This window comes from Pleurodeles waltl, chromosome 12, assembly GCF_031143425.1.
Source record: "Pleurodeles waltl isolate 20211129_DDA chromosome 12, aPleWal1.hap1.20221129, whole genome shotgun sequence".
Lineage (NCBI taxonomy): Eukaryota > Metazoa > Chordata > Amphibia > Caudata > Salamandridae > Pleurodeles > Pleurodeles waltl.
In genome coordinates, this window is record NC_090451.1 from 7479931 (window position 1) to 7504917 (window position 24987).

The 24987-nt window shown below is 43.3% G+C and overlaps 6 non-coding genes across 6 annotated transcripts; all 6 read right to left on the reverse strand.

Annotated features, from left to right (window-relative positions):
* Positions 1 to 5254: 5254 nt before the first annotated feature.
* On the reverse strand, positions 5255 to 5328 carry TRNAI-AAU (transfer RNA isoleucine (anticodon AAU)). The gene has a single exon. It is a non-coding gene; the product is annotated as a tRNA-Ile (tRNA).
* Positions 5329 to 8920: 3592 nt separating this feature from the next.
* Positions 8921 to 8994, reverse strand: TRNAI-AAU (transfer RNA isoleucine (anticodon AAU)). The gene has a single exon. It is a non-coding gene; the product is annotated as a tRNA-Ile (tRNA).
* Positions 8995 to 12586: 3592 nt separating this feature from the next.
* TRNAI-AAU (transfer RNA isoleucine (anticodon AAU)) lies at positions 12587 to 12660 on the reverse strand. The gene has a single exon. It is a non-coding gene; the product is annotated as a tRNA-Ile (tRNA).
* Positions 12661 to 16252: 3592 nt separating this feature from the next.
* TRNAI-AAU (transfer RNA isoleucine (anticodon AAU)) lies at positions 16253 to 16326 on the reverse strand. The gene has a single exon. It is a non-coding gene; the product is annotated as a tRNA-Ile (tRNA).
* Positions 16327 to 19917: 3591 nt separating this feature from the next.
* Positions 19918 to 19991, reverse strand: TRNAI-AAU (transfer RNA isoleucine (anticodon AAU)). The gene has a single exon. It is a non-coding gene; the product is annotated as a tRNA-Ile (tRNA).
* A 3591-nt stretch (positions 19992 to 23582) lies between these two features.
* TRNAI-AAU (transfer RNA isoleucine (anticodon AAU)) lies at positions 23583 to 23656 on the reverse strand. The gene has a single exon. It is a non-coding gene; the product is annotated as a tRNA-Ile (tRNA).
* Between the last annotated feature and the right edge of the window lie 1331 nt (positions 23657 to 24987).

Consider the following 24987-nt stretch of genomic DNA (forward strand, 5'->3'; position numbering starts at 1 on the left):
TTCCTACTCTTTTATAAGCTTTGCAATTTTATCTCTTTGAGGATCTGGATACTGTAGACATAAAGATTGTTTCCTATAAAGTTATTTTCCTATTTCCTATCACCTTGCTGAGAACAATTGGGGAGCTGGGAGCCTTAAAATGCTGTCCTCTCTTCATTTGATACTTTGGAAGATGGGGTAACTTTAAGGCCTAGCCTTACCTTTGCTGCAAAGGTTAAGTCTATTTTTGATAGATCTTAGGAAATAATTCTTCCTTCTTTCATTCCCTCTCCTTCCTCTCCGGAGGAACATTTGCTGAATACACTTGATGTTTAAAGAGCTCTTTTCATTCATGTCACCCGGCCTCTGCAGTTCAGGAAAACCGACTCCTTGTTTGTGACTTTTGGACAGCCTGGAAAAGACAAGAAGGTGACTTTTATGACTCTGAGTAGGTGGATTAAGTTGTCAATTTTTCTGGCTTTGCAAGGCTTTTTAAAATATCTTCCAGTTCAGGGATGGTCTACGAGAGGAATGGCCACCTCCTGGGTTGAATTCCAGTGAGTAACAATCTAGGAAATTCCTTGGGTGGCTACTTGGTCCTCAGAGCATACATTTGTCAAGCATTATGGCTTAATAATTTTTCGGTTTTGCATTTGAGTACCAATGTTTTGAACTCTGCATTACCCTTAGTCCATCTTGTCTTTGTCACAAACATTACATCCTGCCCACCTTCCCATCAGTCCTTTGGCAAGGGCTTGGCACCCAGGTTGGGTGCATGGGGCTAGCATTTAAGGATCCTCCTGTTCTTTCTTCCTGTTGGAAGGTGACATCACCTTACTTTGTAATGACTGTCACAAGGACGCAATGGACTAAGGCTAATGAAGATTACCAATAAGTAACCAACGCATCACCACTCTTTCTGAATGTGCGTGGCTCATTCCGCAGGACTAGTTCTTTGTATGATTCCTGGATTTTCAGAAGCCCTTTGATGGCAGCACCCCCACACTGAAAATTGTTTCAGCACCACTGTACAAGGGTCAGTTGTCATGCTCATCTGCGGCGTAAATTTGCATTGAAGTAGTCTAACTCCCCAGGCTTTGTCTTTTGCTCAATTTGCCTTTGTGAGTTTTCTCTCAATCACTGTCGACTTCCTTTGATCTTTCTTTCTTCTTTTACTTCACCTTCGCCTTCAGTGTATCTTTCGGCCCTCTTAAGAGACACACCCCCTTGTAGACACTTCTATACTTCTGTCACCTAATTATTTTCCTATTCTTTCCCCTGTAACGTTGCTGATCCTAGCTATAGCATCACTATCCAGAATCTGTTCACCTGAGTTATGTTCCTCTTACCCCCACGCATCTAATAATCAGCTCTTGGTCTCCCTCCACCTCTCACGAGACATAGTCTGAGGCAGTGTCTCCATCTTGGAGAGACAATCCCTTGCACTTGTGTTGTTCTACTGGCACTGCCGGCTTGAGCTTTGGTCAGCAGTGGCAAAAGAAGGACTAATGGAAAGTGAAAGTATACTGGAGCAACAGAGTGTATGGATTTATAAGAGCTTGATTAAATGAGAAAAAAAGAGTTTAGTTGAGAGAAAAAATGCAACCTGTCACATACGGGGATTGAACCCGCGACCTTGGCGTTATTAGCACCACGCTCTAACCAACTGAGCTAACCAGCCATGAGTACTAAATATATCCTTTTTCCATGTAATGCAGATAGATAGAAGAGTTGGTCTCACTATCGCAATTCCTTCCTACTTTTCTCCTTCCGCCCCCTGTCTGCATTTCAATAACAAGAGCTGTGGAGTGCTGCACGCCAGCCTCAGTGCCTCGTCTTTCACTCAATCTCACTGTGTGCTGTGATATCTTTGTAACATCGCTTGTTGCCGGAAAAAAAGGAAAGGATGGATAGTATTTTTATTCTTTTACAACAAAACCCAAAATGCATCGGCTTGCTTGCTCATTAAGTTTACAAGGCCAGCTGCTTTTGAGATATTATAATTATAGTGGTTATTCGGCGTTGGAGGTAAGAGAGTTTTTTTTAGGTCTGGTCGTTCCTTCTGCTTCAAATTACTTGAGCTCATGTCAACAAAGTAACAACAAAACATAGCCAACGGTTCGTTGCTCAAGCCTTCCCTACTGCGCCTTCCAATGTCTCTCCTGCCGACCACAGTGCAGGAAATCTGAGTTTGCATTTGCGCGAAGAGACGTACAACACAAGAAGGCGCGCTTTTGTGCGCCGGGCACCACCCGGCCTGTGCATTCCTCACTGTCGTGAGATCAGTTTACTCAGCAGAGCATGACGCTGCAATTGGTTAGTAGGGCAGGCCTGACCAGAATAGTATATTTCGGGTCATGTTTTTGATTGCATTTTTAAAACAGTAACAGAACTTAACTGCAATGTTTAAATAGGTCTAGACATATTTAAACAGTGTCAATTTAATAGAAGAATTGTGGACAATTCAGAGGGGAGGCACCAATGCTTTTTTTCCCCATTGGGTGGATGCGGCATTAAAGAGTTTGAAGACCACTGGTCTAAGTGGACACTAATATACCTGGATGCTCCTGAATCCTCGCAACAGATGGCAGCAAACCTGGCTGGAGAGCTACTGTGTTGGACTGATCCTGTCGATTCAAGTGGTCTTTCCTAGAGAGTCGGAGGTCATGGAAATAGATGGAGTTGATGGTAATCTTCAGGGCTTTGAAGTTTTCCCATCATCATCTGTCTCAAAAAAATGTGCTAGTAAAGACAGAGAATAAGGTAGCTGTCTTTTACATTAACCAACAGTGAAGTATGCATTCAAAATCCCTCAATGCAATAGCAGAACAATTGGGTTATTGGGCAGAGATCAACCTGTTGCACACGTCCGCAGTACACATCAAGGGCACCGACAAAGTGATGGCAGACAGCTGGAGGTTTTCCAATTTTGCTGGAGTTGACGTTATCTAGGTCGTTGTTTTGAGAGATATGCCGAGAGTTTGTGAAACCCTTTCTGGATCTCTTTTCAACCAAGGACAATGCTCATCTTTGTCGATTCTGATCCAGGCTTCCGGAACAAGGAGCCTAGGTAGTGGACGTATTGGTGATAAAGTGGCTGAGAAGTCTCCTTTATACATTCCCCCACTTTTTATTGATCCAGATGGATCTCTTCAAGTCTCAGCAGGGGGAGGGAACTTTATTCTTGTGGGCCCTTATTGGCCAGAGATGTCATGATTTCCTCTTCTGAACCCCTGGCTCTTCTACCTCCTTGAGTACTGCTCACGTGTGTCTCTCTCAGAACGTCGTCCCTGACCTTCTTGCTCCAACTCACTCTATCGCTTTGGAGGTTGAGAAGTCTGGACTGCTAGCAAAGGGTCTTTCCTCTTCCTTAGTGGAATTAATTCAGCACTCCAGCAGGCCTTCTACTTAGAAGTCTTACTCAAAGAACTGGAAGTCTTTTGAGACGTGATGTTCTGCTCATGATTTTTTGGCACCTACATGTAGTTTGTCTGCTATTTTGCATTTTCTTCTGAATGGGTTTCAGTCGAATCTCTTTCCACTCTGAAAGCTCATTGCTTTGCGATAAAGGTTTTTAGGGACTTTTCTGTACCTTCGTCGATGTTACAATCTTTGGTGTCTAGACTGTTCTGATCTTTTGTCAATTGTAAGACCAGTTGAAAAATCCCTTTTCTCCAACTCAGAATCTTCCTACTCTTTTATAGGCTTTGCAATTTTATCTCTTTGAGGATCTGGATAGTGTAGACATAAAGATTGTTTCCTATAAAGTTATTTTCCTATTTCCTATCACCTTCCTGAGAACAATTGGGGAGCTGGGAGCCTTAAAATGCTGTCCTCTCTTCAGTTGATACTTTGGAAGATGGGGTAACTTTAAGGCCTAGCCTTACCTTTGCTGCAAAGGTTAAGTCTATTTTTGATAGATCTTAGGAAATAATTCTTCCTTCTTTCATTCCCTCTCCTTCCTCTCTGGAGGAACATTTGCTGAATACACTTGATGTTTAAAGAGCTCTTTTCATTTATTTCACCAGGCCTCTGCAGTTCAGGAAAACCGACTCCTTGTTTGTGACTTTTGGACAGCCTGGAAAAGACAAGAAGGTGACTTTTATGACTCTAAGTAGGTGGATTAAGTTGTCAATTTTTCTGGCTTTGCAAGGCTTTTTAGAATATCTTCCAGTTCAGGGATGGTCTACGAGAGGAATGGCCACCTCCTGGGTTGAATTCCAGTGAGTAACAATCTAGGAAATTCCTAGGGTGGCTACTTGGTCCTCAGAGCATACATTTGTCAAGCATTATGGCTTAATAATTTTTCTGTTTTGCATTTGAGTACCAATGTTTTGAACTCTGCATTACCCTTAGTCCATCTTGTCTTTGTCACAAACATTACATCCTGCCCACCTTCCTATCAGTCCTTTGGCAAGGGCTTGGCACCCAGGTTGGGTGCATGGGGCTTGCATTTAAGGATCCTCCTGTTCTTTCTTCCTGTTGGAAGGTGACATCACCTTACTTTGTAATGACTGTCACAAGGACGCAATGGACTAAGGCTAATGAAGATTACCAATAAGTAACCAACGCATCACCATTCTTTCTGAATGTGCGTGGCTCATTCCGCAGGACTTGTTCTTTGTATGATTCCTGGATTTTCAGAAGCCCTTTGATGGCAGCACCCCCACACTGAAAATTGTTTCAGCACCACTGTACAAGGGTCAGTTGTCATGCTCATCTGCGGCGTAAATTTGCATTGAAGTAGTCTAACTCCCCAGGCTTTGTCTTTTGCTCAATTTGCCTTTGTGAGTTTTCTCTCAATCACTGTTGACTTCCTTTGATCTTTCTTTCTTCTTTTACTTCACCTTCGCCTTCAGTGTATCTTTCGGCCCTCTTAAGAGACACACACCCCCTTGTAGCCACTTCTATACTTCTGTCACCTAATTATTTTCCTATCGTTTCCCCTGTAACGTTGCTGATCCTAGCTATAGCATCACTATCCAGAATCTGTTCACCTGAGTTATGTTCCTCTTATCCCCACGCATCTAATAATCAGCTCTTGGTCTCCCTCCACCTCTCACGAGACATAGTCTGAGGCAGTGTCTCCATCTTGGAGAGACAATCCCTTGCACTTGTGTTGTTCTACTGGCACTGCCGGCTTGAGCTTTGGTCAGCAGTGGCAAAAGAAGGACTAATGGAAAGTGAACGTATACTGGAGCAACAGAGTGTATGGATTTATAAGAGCTTGATTAAATGAGAAAAAAAGAGTTTAGTTGAGAGAAAAAATGCAACCTGGCCCATACGGGGATTGAACCCGCGACCTTGGCGTTATTAGCACCACGCTCTAACCAACTGAGCTAACCGGCCATGAGTACTAAATATATCCTTTTTCCATGTAATGCAGATAGATAGAAGAGTTGGTCTCACTATCGCAATTCCTTCCTACTTTTCTCCTTCCGCCCCCTGTCTGCATTTCAATAACAAGAGCTGTGGAGTGCTGCACGCCAGCCTCAGTGCCTCTTCTTTCACTCAATCTCAATGTGTGCTGTGATATCTTTGTAACATCGCTTGTTGCCGGAAAAAAAGGAAAGGATGGATAGTATTTTTATTCTTTTACAACAAAACCCAAAATGCATCGGCTTGCTTGCTCATTAAGTTTACAAGGCCAGCTGCTTTTGAGATATTATAATTATAGTGGTTATTCGGCGTTGGAGGTAAGAGATTTTTTTTTAGGTCTGGCCGTTCCTTCTGCTTCAAATTACTTGAGCTCATGTCAACAAAGTAACAACAAAACATAGCCAACGGTTCGTTGCTCAAGCCTTCCCTACTGCGCCTTCCCATGTCTCTCCTGCCGACCACAGTGCAGGAAATCTGAGTTTGCATTTGCGCGAAGAGACGTACAACACAAGAAGGCGCGCTTTTGTGCGCCGGGCACCACCCGGCCTGTGCATTCCTCACTGTCGTGAGATCAGTTTACTCAGCAGAGCATGACGCTGCAATTGGTTAGTAGGGCAGGCCTGACCAGAATAGTATATTTGGGGTCATGTATTTGATTGCATTTTTAAAACAGTAACATAACTTAACTGCAATGTTTAAATAGGTCTAGACATATTTAAACAGTGTCAATTTAATAGAAGAATTGTGGACAATTCAGAGGGGAGGCACCAATGTTTTTTTTCCCCATTGGGTGGATGCTGCATTAAAGAGTTTGAAGACCACTGGTCTAAGTGGACACTAATATACCTGGATGCTCCTGAATCCTCGCAACAGATGCCAGCAAACCTGGCTGGAGAGCTACTGTGTTGGACTGATCCTGTCGATTCAAGTGGTCTTTCCTAGAGAGTCGGAGGTCATGGAAATAGATGGAGTTGATGGTAATCTTCAGGGCTTTGAAGTTTTCCCATCATCATCTGTCTCAAAAAAATGTGCTAGTAAAGACAGAGAATAAGGTAGCTGTCTTTTACATTAACCAACAGTGAAGCATGCATTCAAAATCCCTCAATGCAATAGCAGAACAATTGGGTTATTGGGCAGAGATCAACCTGTTGCACACGTCGGCAGTACACATCAAGGGCACCGACAATGTGATGGCAGACATCTGGAGGTTTCCAAATTTGCTGGAGTTGACGTTATCCAGGTCGTTGTTTTGAGAGATATGCCGAGAGATTGTGAAACCCTTTCTGGATCTCTTTTCAAACAAGGACAATGCTCATCTTTGTCGATTCTGATCCAGGCTTCCGGAACAAGGAGCCTAGGTAGTGGACGTATTGGTGATAAAGTGGCTGAGAAGTCTCCTTTATACATTCCCCCACTTTTTATTGATCCAGATGGTTCTCTTCAAGTCTCAGCAGGGGGGAGGGAACTTTATTCTTGTGGGCCCTTATTGGCCAGAGATGTCATGGTTTCCTCTTCTGAACCCCTGGCTCTTCTACCTCCTTGAGTACTGCTCAAGTGTGTCTCTCTCAGAACGTCGTCCCTGACCTTCTTGCTCCAACTCACTCTATCGCTTTGGAGGTTGAGAAGTCTGGACTGCTAGCAAAGGGTCTTTCCTCTTCCTTAGTGGAGTTAATTCAGCACTCCAGCAGGCCTTCTACTTCGAAGTCTTACTCAAAGAACTGGAAGTCTTTTGAGACGTGATGTTCTGCTCATGATTTTTTGGCACCTACCTGTAGTTTGTCTGCTATTTTGCATTTTCTTCTGAATGGGTTTCACTTGAATCTCTTTCCACTCTGAAAGCTCATTGCTTTGCGATAAAGGTTTTTAGGGACTTTTCTGAACCTTCGTCGATGTTACAATCTTTGGTGTCTAGACTGTTCTGATCTTTTGTCAATTGTAAGACCAGTTGAAAAATCCCTTTTCTACAACTCAGAATCTTCCTACTCTTTTATAGGCTTTGCAATTTTATCTCTTTGAGGATCTGGATAGTGTAGACATAAAGATTGTTTCCTATAAAGTTATTTTCCTATTTCCTATCACCTTCCTGAGAACAATTGGGGAGCTGGGAGCCTTAAAATGCTGTCCTCTCTTCAGTTGATACTTTGGAAGATGGGGTAACTTTAAGGCCTAGCCTTACCTTTGCTTCAAAGGTTAAGTCTATTTTTGATAGATCTTAGGAAATAATTCTTCCTTCTTTCATTCCCTCTCCTTCCTCTCCGGAGGAACATTTGCTGAATACACTTGATGTTTAAAGAGCTCTTTTCATTCATGTCACCAGGCATCTGCAGTTCAGGAAAACCGACTCCTTGTTTGTGACTTTTGGACAGCCTGGAAAAGACAAGAAGGTGACTTTTATGACTCTGAGTAGGTGGATTAAGTTGTCAATTTTTCTGGCTTTGCAAGGCTTTTTAGAATATCTTCCAGTTCAGGGATGGTCTACGAGAGGAATGGCCACCTCCTGGGTTGAATTCCAGTGAGTAACAATCTAGGAAATTCCTAGGGTGGCTACTTGGTCCTCAGAGCATACATTTGTCAAGCATTATGGCTTAATAATTTTTCGGTTTTGCATTTGAGTACCAATGTTTTGAACTCTGCATTACCCTTAGTCCATCTTGTCTTTGTCACAAACATTACATCCTGCCCACCTTCCCATCAGTCCTTTGGCAAGGGCTTGGCACCCAGGTTGGGTGCATGGGGCTAGCATTTAAGGATCCTCCTGTTCTTTCTTCCTGTTGGAAGGTGACATCACCTTACTTTGTAATGACTGTCACAAGGACGCAATGGACTAAGGCTAATGAAGATTACCAATAAGTAACCAACGCATCACCATTCTTTCTGAATGTGCGTGGCTCATTCCGCAGGACTTGTTCTTTGTATGATTCCTGGATTTTCAGAAGCCCTTTGATGGCAGCACACCCACACTGAAAATTGTTTCAGCACCACTGTACAAGGGTCAGTTGTCATGCTCATCTGCGGCGTAAATTTGCATTGAAGTAGTCTAACTCCCCAGGCTTTGTCTTTTGCTCAATTTGCCTTTGTGAGTTTTCTCTCAATCACTGTCGACTTCCTTTGATCTTTCTTTCTTCTTTTACTTCACCTTCGCCTTCAGTGTATCTTTCGGCCCTCTTAAGAGACACACCCCCTTGTAGCCACTTCTATACTTCTGTCACCTAATTATTTTCCTATCCTTTCCCCTGTAACGTTGCTGATCCTAGCTATAGCATCACTATCCAGAATCTGTTCACCTGAGTTATGTTCCTCTTATCCCCACGCATCTAATAATCAGCTCTTGGTCTCCCTCCACCTCTCACGAGACATAGTCTGAGGCAGTGTCTCCATCTTGGAGAGACAATCCCTTGCACTTGTGTTGTTCTACTGGCACTGCCGGCTTGAGCTTTGGTCAGCAGTGGCAAAAGAAGGACTAATGGAAAGTGAACGTATACTGGAGCAACAGAGTGTATGGATTTATAAGAGCTTGATTAAATGAGAAAAAAAGAGTTTAGTTGAGAGAAAAAATGCAACCTGGCCCATACGGGGATTGAACCCGCGACCTTGGCGTTATTAGCACCACGCTCTAACCAACTGAGCTAACCGGCCATGAGTACTAAATGTATCCTTTTTCCATGTAATGCAGATAGATAGAAGAGTTGGTCTCACTATCGCAATTCCTTCATACTTTTCTCATTCCGCCCCCTGTCTGCATTTCAATAACAAGAGCTGTGGAGTGCTGCACGCCAGCCTCAGTGCCTCGTCTTTCACTCAATCTCACTGTGTGCTGTGATATCTTTGTAACATCGCTTGTTGCCGGAAAAAAAGGAAAGGATGGATAGTATTTTTATTCTTTTACAACAAAACCCAAAATGCATCGGCTTGCTTGCTCATTAAGTTTACAAGGCCAGCTGCTTTTGAGATATTATAATTATAGTGGTTATTCGGCGTTGGAGGTAAGAGAGTTTTTTTTAGGTCTGGTCGTTCCTTCTGCTTCAAATTACTTGAGCTCATGTCAACAAAGTAACAACAAAACATAGCCAACGGTTCGTTGCTCAAGCCTTCCCTACTGCGCCTTCCAATGTCTCTCCTGCCGACCACAGTGCAGGAAATCTGAGTTTGCATTTGCGCGAAGAGACGTACAACACAAGAAGGCGCGCTTTTGTGCGCCGGGCACCACCCGGCCTGTGCATTCCTCACTGTCGTGAGATCAGTTTACTCAGCAGAGCATGACGCTGCAATTGGTTAGTAGGGCAGGCCTGACCAGAATAGTATATTTGGGGTCATGTTTTTGATTGCATTTTTAAATCAGTAACAGAACTTAACTGCAATGTTTAAATAGGTCTACACATATTTAAACAGTGTCAATTTAATAGAAGAATTGTGGACAATTCAGAGGGGAGGCACCAATGCTTTTTTTCCCCATTGGGTGGATGCGGCATTAAAGAGTTTGAAGACCACTGGTCTAAGTGGACACTAATATACCTGGATGCTCCTGAATCCTCGCAACAGATGGCAGCAAACCTGGCTGGAGAGCTACTGTGTTGGACTGATCCTGTCGATTCAAGTGGTCTTTCCTAGAGAGTCGGAGGTCATGGAAATAGATGGAGTTGATGGTAATCTTCAGGGCTTTGAAGTTTTCCCATCATCATCTGTCTCAAAAAAATGTGCTAGTAAAGACAGAGAATAAGGTAGCTGTCTTTTACATTAACCAACAGTGAAGTATGCATTCAAAATCCCTCAATGCAATAGCAGAACAATTGGGTTATTGGGCAGAGATCAACCTGTTGCACACGTCGGCAGTACACATCAAGGGCACCGACAATGTGATGGCAGACAGCTGGAGGTTTTCCAATTTTGCTGGAGTTGACGTTATCTAGGTCGTTGTTTTGAGAGATATGCCGAGAGTTTGTGAAACCCTTTCTGGATCTCTTTTCAACCAAGGACAATGCTCATCTTTGTCGATTCTGATCCAGGCTTCCGGAACAAGGAGCCTAGGTAGTGGACGTATTGGTGATAAAGTGGCTGAGAAGTCTCCTTTATACATTCCCCCACTTTTTATTGATCCAGATGGATCTCTTCAAGTCTCAGCAGGGGGAGGGAACTTTATTCTTGTGGGCCCTTATTGGCCAGAGATGTCATGGTTTCCTCTTCTGAACCCCTGGCTCTTCTACCTCCTTGAGTACTGCTCACGTGTGTCTCTCTCAGAACGTCGTCCCTGACCTTCTTGCTCCAACTCACTCTATCGCTTTGGAGGTTGAGAAGTCTGGACTGCTAGCAAAGGGTCTTTCCTCTTCCTTAGTGGAATTAATTCAGCACTCCAGCAGGCCTTCTACTTAGAAGTCTTACTCAAAGAACTGGAAGTCTTTTGAGACGTGATGTTCTGCTCATGATTTTTTGGCACCTACCTGTAGTTTGTCTGCTATTTTGCATTTTCTTCTGAATGGGTTTCAGTCGAATCTCTTTCCACTCTGAAAGCTCATTGCTTTGCGATAAAGGTTTTTAGGGACTTTTCTGTACCTTCGTCGATGTTACAATCTTTGGTGTCTAGACTGTTCTGATCTTTTGTCAATTGTAAGACCAGTTGAAAAATCCCTTTTCTCCAACTCAGAATCTTCCTACTCTTTTATAGGCTTTGCAATTTTATCTCTTTGAGGATCTGGACACTGCATACATAAAGATTGTTTCCTATAAAGTTATTTTCCTATTTCCTATCACCTTCCTGAGAACAATTGGGGAGCTGGGAGCCTTAAAATGCTGTCCTCTCTTCAGTTGATACTTTGGAAGATGGGGTAACTTTAAGGCCTAGCCTTACCTTTGCTGCAAAGGTTAAGTCTATTTTTGATAGATCTTAGGAAATAATTCTTCCTTCTTTCATTCCCTCTCCTTCCTCTCCGGAGGAACATTTGCTGAATACACTTGATGTTTAAAGAGCTCTTTTCATTTATGTCACCAGGCCTCTGCAGTTCAGGAAAACCGACTCCTTGTTTGTGACTTTTGGACAGCCTGGAAAAGACAAGAAGGTGACTTTTATGACTCTAAGTAGGTGGATTAAGTTGTCAATTTTTCTGGCTTTGCAAGGCTTTTTAGAATATCTTCCAGTTCAGGGATGGTCTACGAGAGGAATGGCCACCTCCTGGGTTGAATTCCAGTGAGTAACAATCTAGGAAATTCCTAGGGTGGCTACTTGGTCCTCAGAGCATACATTTGTCAAGCATTATGGCTTAATAATTTTTCTGTTTTGCATTTGAGTACCAATGTTTTGAACTCTGCATTACCCTTAGTCCATCTTGTCTTTGTCACAAACATTACATCCTGCCCACCTTCCTATCAGTCCTTTGGCAAGGGCTTGGCACCCAGGTTGGGTGCATGGGGCTTGCATTTAAGGATCCTCCTGTTCTTTCTTCCTGTTGGAAGGTGACATCACCTTACTTTGTAATGACTGTCACAAGGACGCAATGGACTAAGGCTAATGAAGATTACCAATAAGTAACCAACGCATCACCATTCTTTCTGAATGTGCGTGGCTCATTCCGCAGGACTTGTTCTTTGTATGATTCCTGGATTTTCAGAAGCCCTTTGATGGCAGCACCCCCACACTGAAAATTGTTTCAGCACCACTGTACAAGGGTCAGTTGTCATGCTCATCTGCGGCGTAAATTTGCATTGAAGTAGTCTAACTCCCCAGGCCTTGTCTTTTGCTCAATTTGCCTTTGTGAGTTTTCTCTCAATCACTGTCGACTTCCTTTGATCTTTCTTTCTTCTTTTACTTCACCTTCGCCTTCAGTGTATCTTTCGGCCCTCTTAAGAGACACACCCCCTTGTAGCCACTTCTATACTTCTGTCACCTAATTATTTTCCTATCCTTTCCCCTGTAACGTTGCTGTTCCTAGCTATAGCATCACTATCCAGAATCTGTTCACCTGAGTTATGTTCCTCTTATCCCCACGCATCTAATAATCAGCTCTTGGCCTCCCTCCACCTCTCACGAGACATAGTCTGAGGCAGTGTCTCCATCTTGGAGAGACAATCCCTTGCACTTGTGTTGTTCTACTGGCGCTGCCGGCTTGAGCTTTGGTCAGCAGTGGCAAAAGAAGGACTAATGGAAAGTGAACGTATACTGGAGCAACAGAGTGTATGGATTTATAAGAGCTTGATTAAATGAGAAAAAAAGAGTTTAGTTGAGAGAAAAAATGCAACCTGGCCCATACGGGGATTGAACCCGCGACCTTGGCGTTATTAGCACCATGCTCTAACCAACTGAGCTAACCGGCCATGAGTACTAAATATATCCTTTTTCCATGTAATGCAGATAGATAGAAGAGTTGGTCTCACTATCGCAATTCCTTCCTACTTTTCTCCTTCCGCCCCCTGTCTGCATTTCAATAACAAGAGCTGTGGAGTGCTGCACGCCAGCCTCAGTGCCTCTTCTTTCACTCAATCTCAATGTGTGCTGTGATATCTTTGTAACATCGCTTGTTGCCGGAAAAAAAGGAAAGGATGGATAGTATTTTTATTCTTTTACAACAAAACCCAAAATGCATCGGCTTGCTTGCTCATTAAGTTTACAAGGCCAGCTGCTTTTGAGATATTATAATTATAGTGGTTATTCGGCGTTGGAGGTAAGAGAGTTTTTTTTAGGTCTGGCCGTTCCTTCTGCTTCAAATTACTTGAGCTCATGTCAACAAAGTAACAACAAAACATAGCCAACGGTTCGTTGCTCAAGCCTTCCCTACTGCGCCTTCCCATGTCTCTCCTGCCGACCACAGTGCAGGAAATCTGAGTTTGCATTTGCGCGAAGAGACGTACAACACAAGAAGGCGCGCTTTTGTGCGCCGGGCACCACCCGGCCTGTGCATTCCTCACTGTCGTGAGATCAGTTTACTCAGCAGAGCATGACGCTGCAATTGGTTAGTAGGGCAGGCCTGACCAGAATAGTATATTTGGGGTCATGTATTTGATTGCATTTTTAAAACAGTAACATAACTTAACTGCAATGTTTAAATAGGTCTAGACATATTTAAACAGTGTCAATTTAATAGAAGAATTGTGGACAATTCAGAGGGGAGGCACCAATGTTTTTTTTCCCCATTGGGTGGATGCAGCATTAAAGAGTTTGAAGACCACTGGTCTAAGTGGACACTAATATACCTGGATGCTCCTGAATCCTCGCAACAGATGCCAGCAAACGTGGCTGGAGAGCTACTGTGTTGGACTGATCCTGTCGATTCAAGTGGTCTTTCCTAGAGAGTCGGAGGTCATGGAAATAGATGGAGTTGATGGTAATCTTCAGGGCTTTGAAGTTTTCCCATCATCATCTGTCTCAAAAAAATGTGCTAGTAAAGACAGAGAATAAGGTAGCTGTCTTTTACATTAACCAACAGTGAAGCATGCATTCAAAATCCCTCAATGCAATAGCAGAACAATTGGGTTATTGGGCAGAGATCAACCTGTTGCACACGTCGGCAGTACACATCAAGGGCACCGACAATGTGATGGCAGACAGCTGGAGGTTTCCAAATTTGCTGGAGTTGACGTTATCCAGGTCGTTGTTTTGAGAGATATGCCGAGAGATTGTGAAACCCTTTCTGGATCTCTTTTCAAACAAGGACAATGCTCATCTTTGTCGATTCTGATCCAGGCTTCCGGAACAAGGAGCCTAGGTAGTGGACGTATTAGTGATAAAGTGGCTGAGAAGTCTCCTTTATACATTCCCCCACTTTTTATTGATCCAGATGGTTCTCTTCAAGTCTCAGCAGGGGGGAGGGAACTTTATTCTTGTGGGCCCTTATTGGCCAGAGATGTCATGGTTTCCTCTTCTGAACCCCTGGCTCTTCTACCTCCTTGAGTACTGCTCACGTGTGTCTCTCTCAGAACGTCGTCCCTGACCTTCTTGCTCCAACTCACTCTATCGCTTTGGAGGTTGAGAAGTCTGGACTGCTAGCAAAGGGTCTTTCCTCTTCCTTAGTGGAGTTAATTCAGCACTCCAGCAGGCCTTCTACTTCGAAGTCTTACTCAAAGAACTGGAAGTCTTTTGAGACGTGATGTTCTGCTCATGATTTTTTGGCACCTACCTGTAGTTTGTCTGCTATTTTGCATTTTCTTCTGAATGGGTTTCAGTTGAATCTCTTTCCACTCTGAAAGCTCATTGCTTTGCGATAAAGGTTTTTAGGGACTTTTCTGAACCTTCGTCGATGTTACAATCTTTGGTGTCTAGACTGTTCTGATCTTTTGTCAATTGTAAGACCAGTTGAAAAATCCCTTTTCTACAACTCAGAATCTTCCTACTCTTTTATAGGCTTTGCAATTTTATCTCTTTGAGGATCTGGACACTGTAGACATAAAGATTGTTTCCTATAAAGTTATTTTCCTATTTCCTATCACCTTGCTGAGAACAATTGGGGAGCTGGGAGCCTTAAAATGCTGTCCTCTCTTCATTTGATACTTTGGAAGATGGGGTAACTTTAAGGCCTAGCCTTACCTTTGCTTCAAAGGTTAAGTCTATTTTTGATAGATCTTAGGAAATAATTCTTCCTTCTTTCATTCCCTCTCCTTCCTCTCCGGAGGAACATTTGCTGAATACACTTGATGTTTAAAGAGCTCTTTTCATTTATGTCACCAGGCCTCTGCAGTTCAGGAAAACCGACTCCTTGTTTGTGACTTTTGGACAGCCTGGAAAAGACAAGAAGGTGACTTTTATGACTCTGAGTAGGTGGATTAAGTTGTCAATTTTTCTGGCTTTGTAAGGCTTTTTAGAATATCTTCCAGTTCAGGGATGGTCTACGAGAGGAATGGCCACCTCCTGGGTTGAATTCCAGTGAGTAACAATCTAGGAAATTCCTAGGGTGGCTACTTGGTCCTCAGAGCATACATTTGTCAAGCATTATGGCTTAATAATTTTTCGGTTTTGCATTTGAGTACCAATGTTTTGAACTCTGCATTACCCTTAGTCCATCTTGTCTTTGTCACAAACATTACATCCTGCCCACCTTCCCATCAGTCCTTTGGCAAGGGCTTGGCACCCAGGTTGGGTGCATGGGGCTAGCATTTAAGGATCCTCCTGTTCTTTCTTCCTGTTGGAAGGTGACATCACCTTACTTTGTAATGACTGTCACAAGGACGCAATGGACTAAGGCTAATGAAGATTACCAATAAGTAACCAACGCATCACCACTCTTTCTGAATGTGCGTGGCTCATTCCGCAGGACTAGTTCTTTGTATGATTTCTGGATTTTCAGAAGCCCTTTGATGGCAGCACCCCCACACTGAAAATTGTTTCAGCACCACTGTACAAGGGTCAGTTGTCATGCTCATCTGCGGCATAAATTTGCATTGAAGTAGTCTAACTCCCCAGGCTTTGTCTTTTGCTCAATTTGCCTTTGTGAGTTTTCTCTCAATCACTGTCGACTTCCTTTGATCTTTCTTTCTTCTTTTACTTCACCTTCGCCTTCAGTGTATCTTTCGGCCCTCTTAAGAGACACACCCCCTTGTAGCCACTTCTATACTTCTGTCACCTAATTATTTTCCTATCCTTTCCCCTGTAACGTTGCTGATCCTAGCTATAGCATCACTATCCAGAATCTGTTCACCTGAGTTATGTTCCTCTTATCCCCACGCATCTAATAATCAGCTCTTGGTCTCCCTCCACCTCTCACGAGACATAGTCTGAGGCAGTGTCTCCATCTTGGAGAGACAATCCCTTGCACTTGTGTTGTTCTACTGGCACTGCCGGCTTGAGCTTTGGTCAGCAGTGGCAAAAGAAGGACTAATGGAAAGTGAACGTATACTGGAGCAACAGAGTGTATGGATTTATAAGAGCTTGATTAAATGAGAAAAAAAGAGTTTAGTTGAGAGAAAAAATGCAACCTGGCCCATACGGGGATTGAACCCGCGACCTTGGCGTTATTAGCACCACGCTCTAACCAACTGAGCTAACCGGCCATGAGTACTAAATATATCCTTTTTCCATGTAATGCAGATAGATAGAAGAGTTGGTCTCACTATCGCAATTCCTTCCTACTTTTCTCCTTCCGCCCCCTGTCTGCATTTCAATAACAAGAGCTGTGGAGTGCTGCACGCCAGCCTCAGTGCCTCGTCTTTCACTCAATCTCACTGTGTGCTGTGATATCTTTGTAACATCGCTTGTTGCCGGAAAAAAAGGAAAGGATGGATAGTATTTTTATTCTTTTACAACAAAACCCAAAATGCATCGGCTTGCTTGCTCATTAAGTTTACAAGGCCAGCTGCTTTTGAGATATTATAATTATAGTGGTTATTCGACGTTGTAGGTAAGAGAGTTTTTTTAGGTCTGGTCGTTCCTTCTGCTTCAAATTACTTGAGCTCATGTCAACAAAGTAACAACAAAACATAGCCAACGGTTCGTTGCTCAAGCCTTCCCTACTGCGCCTTCCAATGTCTCTCCTGCCGACCACAGTGCAGGAAATCTGAGTTTGCATTTGCGCGAAGAGACGTACAACACAAGAAGGCGCGCTTTTGTGCGCCGGGCACCACCCGGCCTGTGCATTCCTCACTGTCGTGAGATCAGTTTACTCAGCAGAGCATGACGCTGCAATTGGTTAGTAGGGCAGGCCTGACCAGAATAGTATATTTCGGGTCATGTTTTTGATTGCATTTTTAAAACAGTAACAGAACTTAACTGCAATGTTTAAATAGGTCTAGACATATTTAAACAGTGTCAATTTAATAGAAGAATTGTGGACAATTCAGAGGGGAGGCACCAATGCTTTTTTTCCCCATTGGGTGGATGCGGCATTAAAGAGTTTGAAGACCACTGGTCTAAGTGGACACTAATATACCTGGATGCTCCTGAATCCTCGCAACAGATGGCAGCAAACCTGGCTGGAGAGCTACTGTGTTGGACTGATCCTGTTGATTCAAGTGGTCTTTCCTAGAGAGTCGGAGGTCATGGAAATAGATGGAGTTGATGGTAATCTTCAGGGCTTTGAAGTTTTCCCATCATCATCTGTCTCAAAAAAATGTGCTAGTAAAGACAGAGAATAAGGTAGCTGTCTTTTACATTAACCAACAGTGAAGTATGCATTCAAAATCCCTCAATGCAATAGCAGAACAATTGGGTTATTGGGCAGAGATCAACCTGTTGCACACGTCGGCAGTACACATCAAGGGCACCGACAATGTGATGGCAGACAGCTGGAGGTTTTCCAATTTTGCTGGAGTTGACGTTATCTAGGTCGTTGTTTTGAGAGATATGCCGAGAGTTTGTGAAACCCTTTCTGGATCTCTTTTCAACCAAGGACAATGCTCATCTTTGTCGATTCTGATCCAGGCTTCCGGAACAAGGAGCCTAGGTAGTGGACGTATTGGTGATAAAGTGGCTGAGAAGTCTCCTTTATACATTCCCCCACTTTTTATTGATCCAGATGGATCTCTTCAAGTCTCAGCAGGGGGAGGGAACTTTATTCTTGTGGGCCCTTATTGGCCAGAGATGTCATGGTTTCCTCTTCTGAACCCCTGGCTCTTCTACCTCCTTGAGTACTGCTCACGTGTGTCTCTCTCAGAACGTCGTCCCTGACCTTCTTGCTCCAACTCACTCTATCGCTTTGGAGGTTGAGAAGTCTGGACTGCTAGCAAAGGGTCTTTCCTCTTCCTTAGTGGAATTAATTCAGCACTCCAGCAGGCCTTCTACTTAGAAGTCTTACTCAAAGAACTGGAAGTCTTTTGAGACGTGATGTTCTGCTCATGATTTTTTGGCACCTACCTGTAGTTTGTCTGCTATTTTGCATTTTCTTCTGAATGGGTTTCAGTCGAATCTCTTTCCACTCTGAAAGCTCATTGCTTTGCGATAAAGGTTTTTAGGGACTTTTCTGTACCTTCGTCGATGTTACAATCTTTGGTGTCTAGACTGTTCTGATCTTTTGTCAATTGTAAGAACAGTTGAAAAATCCCTTTTCTCCAACTCAGAATCTTCCTACTCTTTTATAGGCTTTGCAATTTTATCTCTTTGAGGATCTGGACACTGCATACATAAAGATTGTTTCCTATAAAGTTATTTTCCTATTTCCTATCACCTTCCTGAGAACAATTGGGGAGCTGGGAGCCTTAAAATGCTGTCCTCTCTTCAGTTGATACTTTGGAAGATGGGGTAACTTTAAGGCCTAGCCTTACCTTTGCTGCAAAGGTTAAGTCTATTTTTGATAGATCTTAGGAAATAATTCTTCCTTCTTTCATTCCCTCTCCTTCCTCTCCGGAGGAACATTTGCTGAATACACTTGATGTTTAAAGAGCTCTTTTCATTTATGTCACCAGGCCTCTGCAGTTCAGGAAAACCGACTCCTTGTTTGTGACTTTTGGACAGCCTGGAAAAGACAAGAAGGTGACTTTTATGACTCTAAGTAGGTGGATTAAGTTGTCAATTTTTCTGGCTTTGCAAGGCTTTTTAGAATATCTTCCAGTTCAGGGATGGTCTACGAGAGGAATGGCCACCTCCTGGGTTGAATTCCAGTGAGTAACAATCTAGGAAATTCCTAGGGTGGCTACTTGGTCCTCAGAGCATACATTTGTCAAGCATTATGGCTTAATAATTTTTCTGTTTTGCATTTGAGTACCAATGTTTTGAACTCTGCATTACCCTTAGTCCATCTTGTCTTTGTCACAAACATTACATCCTGCCCACCTTCCTATCAGTCCTTTGGCAAGGGCTTGGCACCCAGGTTGGGAGCATGGGGCTAGCATTTAAGGATCCTCCTGTTCTTTCTTCCTGTTGGAAGGTGACATCACCTTACTTTGTAATGACTGTCACAAGGACGCAATGGACTAAGGCTAATGAAGATTACCAATAAGTAACCAACGCATCACCATTCTTTCTGAATGTGCGTGGCTCATTCCGCAGGACTTGTTCTTTGTATGATTCCTGGATTTTCAGAAGCCCTTTGATGGCAGCACCCCCACACTGAAAATTGTTTCAGCACCACTGTACAAGGGTCAGTTGTCATGCTCATCTGCGGCGTAAATTTGCATTGAAGTAGTCTAACTCCCCAGGCTTTGTCTTTTGCTCAATTTGCCTTTGTGAGTTTTCTCTCAATCACTGTCGACTTCCTTTGATCTTTCTTTCTTCTTTTACTTCACCTTCGCCTTCAGTGTATCTTTCGGCCCTCTTAAGAGACACACCCCCTTGTAGCCACTTCTATACTTCTGTCACCTAATTATTTTCCTATCCTTTCCCCTGTAACGTTGCTGATCCTAGCTATAGCATCACTATCCAGAATCTGTTCACCTGAGTTATGTTCCTCTTATCCCCACGCATCTAATAATCAGCTCTTGGTCTCCCTCCACCTCTCACGAGACATAGTCTGAGGCAGTGTCTCCATCTTGGAGAGACAATCCCTTGCACTTGTGTTGTTCTACTGGCACTGCCGGCTTGAGCTTTGGTCAGCAGTGGCAAAAGAAGGACTAATGGAAAGTGAACGTATACTGGAGCAACAGAGTGTATGGATTTATAAGAGCTTGATTAAATGAGAAAAAAAGAGTTTAGTTGAGAGAAAAAATGCAACCTGGCCCATACGGGGATTGAACCCGCGACCTTGGCGTTATTAGCACCATGCTCTAACCAACTGAGCTAACCGGCCATGAGTACTAAATATATCCTTTTTCCATGTAATGCAGATAGATAGAAGAGTTGGTCTCACTATCGCAATTCCTTCCTACTTTTCTCCTTCCGCCCCCTGTCTGCATTTCAATAACAAGAGCTGTGGAGTGCTGCACGCCAGCCTCAGTGCCTCGTCTTTCACTCAATCTCACTGTGTGCTGTGATATCTTTGTAACATCGCTTGTTGCCGGAAAAAAAGGAAAGGATGGATAGTATTTTTATTCTTTTACAACAAAACCCAAAATGCATCGGCTTGCTTGCTCATTAAGTTTACAAGGCCAGCTGCTTTTGAGATATTATAATTATAGTGGTTATTAGGCGTTGGAGGTAAGAGAGTTTTTTTTAGGTCTGGTCGTTCCTTCTGCTTCAAATTACTTGAGCTCATGTCAACAAAGTAACAACAAAACATAGCCAACGGTTCGTTGCTCAAGCCTTCCCTACTGCGCCTTCCCATGTCTCTCCTGCCGACCACAGTGCAGGAAATCTGATTTTGCATTTGCGCGAAGAGACGTACAACACAAGAAGGCGCGCTTTTGTGCGCCGGGCACCACCCGGCCTGTGCATTCCTCACTGTCGTGAGATCACTTTACTCAGCAGAGCATGATGCTGCAATTGGTTAGTAGGGCAGGCCTGACCAGAATAGTATATTTGGGGTCATGTATTTGATTGCATTTTTAAAACAGTAACAGAACTTAACTGCAATGTTTAAATAGGTCTAGACATATTTAAACAGTGTCAATTTAATAGAAGAATTGTGGACAATTCAGAGGGGAGGCACCAATGTTTTTTTTCCCATTGGGTGGATGCGGCATTAAAGAGTTTGAAGACCACTGGTCTAAGTGGACACTAATATACCTGGATGCTCCTGAATCCTCGCAACAGATGCCAGCAAACCTGGCTGGAGAGCTACTGTGTTGGACAGATCCTGTCGATTCAAGTGCTCTTTCCTAGAGAGTCGGAGGTCATGGAAATAGATGGAGTTGATGGAAATCGTCAGGGCTTTGAAGTTTTCCCATCATCATCTGTCTCAAAAAAATGTGCTAGTAAAGACAGAGAATAAGGTAGCTGTCTTTTACATTAACCAACAGTGAAGCATGCATTCAAAATCCCTCAATGCAATAGCAGAACAATTGGGTTATTGGGCAGAGATCAACCTGCTGCACACGTCGGCAGTACACATCAAGGGCACCGACAATGTGATGGCAGACAGCTGGAGGTTTCCAAATTTGCTGGAGTTGACGTTATCCAGGTCGTTGTTTTGAGAGATATGCCGAGAGTTTGTGAAACCCTTTCTGGATCTCTTTTCAAACAAGGACAATGCTCATCTTTGTCGATTCTGATCCAGGCTTCCGGAACAAGGAGCCTAGGTAGTGGACGTATTGGTGATAAAGTGGCTGAGAAGTCTCCTTTATACATTCCCCCACTTTTTATTGATCCAGATGGTTCTCTTCAAGTCTCAGCAGGGGGGAGGGAACTTTATTCTTGTGGGCCCTTATTGGCCAAAGATGTCATGGTTTCCTCTTCTGAACCCCTGGCTCTTCTACCTCCTTGAGTACTGCTCAAGTGTGTCTCTCTCAGAACGTCGTCCCTGACCTTCTTGCTCCAACTCACTCTATCGCTTTGGAGGTTGAGAAGTCTGGACTGCTAGCAAAGGGTCTTTCCTCTTCCTTAGTGGAGTTAATTCAGCACTCCAGCAGGCCTTCTACTTCGAAGTCTTACTCAAGGAACTGGAAGTCTTTTGAGACGTGATGTTCTGCTCATGATCTTTTGGCACCTACCTGTAGTTTGTCTGCTATTTTGCATTTTCTTCTGAATGGGTTTCACTTGAATCTCTTTCCACTCTGAAAGCTCATTGCTTTGCGATAAAGGTTTTTAGGGACTTTTCTGTACCTTCGTCGATGTTACAATCTTTGGTGTCTAGACTGTTCTGATCTTTTATCAATTGTAAGACCAGTTGAAAAATCCCTTTTCTCCAACTCAGAATCTTCCTACTCTTTTATAGGCTTTGCAATTTTATCTCTTTGAGGATCTGGATAGTGTAGACATAAAGATTGTTTCCTATAAAGTTATTTTCCTATTTCCTATCACCTTGCTGAGAACAATTGGGGTGCTGGGAGCCTTAAAATGCTGTCCTCTCTTCATTTGATACTTTGGAAGATGGGGTAACTTTAAGGCCTAGCCTTACCTTTGCTGCAAAGGTTAAGTCTATTTTTGATAGATCTTAGGAAATAATTCTTCCTTCTTTCATTCCCTCTCCTTCCTCTCCGGAGGAACATTTGCTGAATACACTTGATGTTTAAAGAGCTCTTTTCATTCATGTCACCAGGCCTCTGCAATTCAGGAAAACCGACTCCTTGTTTGTGACTTTTGGACAGCCTGGAAAAGACAAGAAGGTGACTTTTATGACTCTGAGTAGGTGGATTAAGTTGTCAATTTTTCTGGCTTTGCAAGGCTTTTTAGAATATCTTCCAGTTCAGGGATGGTCTACGAGAGGAATGGCCACCTCCTGGGTTGAATTCCAGTGAGTAACAATCTAGGAAATTCCTAGGGTGCCTACTTGGTCCTCAGAGCATACATTTGTCAAGCATTATGGCTTAATAATTTTTCGGTTTTGCATTTGAGTACCAATGTTTTGAACTCTGCATTACCCTTAGTCCATCTTGTCTTTGTCACAAACATTACATCCTGCCCACCTTCCCATCAGTCCTTTGGCAAGGGCTTGGCACCCAGGTTGGGTGCATGGGGCTAGCATTTAAGGATCCTCCTGTTCTTTCTTCCTGTTGGAAGGTGACATCACCTTACTTTGTAATGACTGTCACAAGGACGCAATGGACTAAGGCTAATGAAGATTACCAATAAGTAACCAACGCATCACCACTCTTTCTGAATGTGCGTGGCTCATTCCGCAGGACTAGTTCTTTGTATGATTCCTGGATTTTCAGAAGCCCTTTGATGGCAGCACCCCCACACTGAAAATTGTTTCAGCACCACTGTACAAGGGTCAGTTGTCATGCTCATCTGCGGCGTAAATTTGCATTGAAGTAGTCTAACTCCCCAGGCTTTGTCTTTTGCTCAATTTGCCTTTGTGAGTTTTCTCTCAATCACTGTCGACTTCCTTTGATCTTTCTTTCTTCTTTTACTTCACCTTCGCCTTCAGTGTATCTTTCGGCCCTCTTAAGAGACACACCCCCTTGTAGCCACTTCTATACTTCTGTCACCTAATTATTTTCCTATCCTTTCCCCTGTAACGTTGCTGATCCTAGCTATAGCATCACTATCCAGAATCTGTTCACCTGAGTTATGTTCCTCTTATCCCCACGCATCTAATAATCAGCTCTTGGTCTCCCTCCACCTCTCACGAGACATAGTCTGAGGCAGTGTCTCCATCTTGGAGAGACAATCCCTTGCACTTGTGTTGTTCTACTGGCACTGCCGGCTTGAGCTTTGGTCAGCAGTGGCAAAAGAAGGACTAATGGAAAGTGAACGTATACTGGAGCAACAGAGTGTATGGATTTATAAGAGCTTGATTAAATGAGAAAAAAAGAGTTTAGTTGAGAGAAAAAATGCAACCTGGCCCATACGGGGATTAAACCCGCGACCTTGGCGTTATTAGCACCACGCTCTAACCAACTGAGCTAACCGGCCATGAGTACTAAATATATCCTTTTTCCATGTAATGCAGATATATAGAAGAGTTGGTCTCACTATCGCAATTCCTTCATACTTTTCTCCTTCCGCCCCCTGTCTGCATTTCAATAACAAGAGCTGTGGAGTGCTGCACGCCAGCCTCAGTGCCTCGTCTTTCACTCAATCTCACTGTGTGCTGTGATATCTTTGTAACATCGCTTTTTGCCGGAAAAAAAGGAAAGGATGGATAGTATTTTTATTCTTTTACAACAAAACCCAAAATGCATCGGCTTGCTTGCTCATTAAGTTTACAAGGCCAGCTGCTTTTGAGATATTATAATTATAGTGGTTATTCGGCGTTGGAGGTAAGAGAGTTTTTTTTAGGTCTGGTCGTTCCTTCTGCTTCAAATTACTTGAGCTCATGTCAACAAAGTAACAACAAAACATAGCCAACGGTTCGTTGCTCAAGCCTTCCCTACTGCGCCTTCCAATGTCTCTCCTGCCGACCACAGTGCAGGTAATCTGAGTTTGCATTTGCGCGAAGAGACGTACAACACAAGAAGGCGCGCTTTTGTGCGCCGGGCACCACCCGGCCTGTGCATTCCTCACTGTCGTGAGATCAGTTTACTCAGCAGAGCATGACGCTGCAATTGGTTAGTAGGGCAGGCCTGACCAGAATAGTATATTTCGGGTCATGTTTTTGATTGCATTTTTAAAACAGTAACAGAACTTAACTGCAATGTTTAAATAGGTCTAGACATATTTAAACAGTGTCAATTTAATAGAAGAATTGTGGACAATTCAGAGGGGAGGCACCAATGCTTTTTTTCCCCATTGGGTGGATGCGGCATTAAAGAGTTTGAAGACCACTGGTCTAAGTGGACACTAATATACCTGGATGCTCCTGAATCCTCGCAACAGATGGCAGCAAACCTGGCTGGAGAGCTACTGTGTTGGACTGATCCTGTCGATTCAAGTGGTCTTTCCTAGAGAGTCGGAGGTCATGGAAATAGATGGAGTTGATGGTAATCTTCAGGGCTTTGAAGTTTTCCCATCATCATCTGTCTCAAAAAAATGTGCTAGTAAAGACAGAGAATAAGGTAGCTGTCTTTTACATTAACCAACAGTGAAGTATGCATTCAAAATCCCTCAATGCAATAGCAGAACAATTGGGTTATTGGGCAGAGATCAACCTGTTGCACACGTCGGCAGTACACATCAAGGGCACCGACAATGTGATGGCAGACAGCTGGAGGTTTTCCAATTTTGCTGGAGTTGACGTTATCTAGGTCGTTGTTTTGAGAGATATGCCGAGAGTTTGTGAAACTCTTTCTGGATCTCTTTTCAAC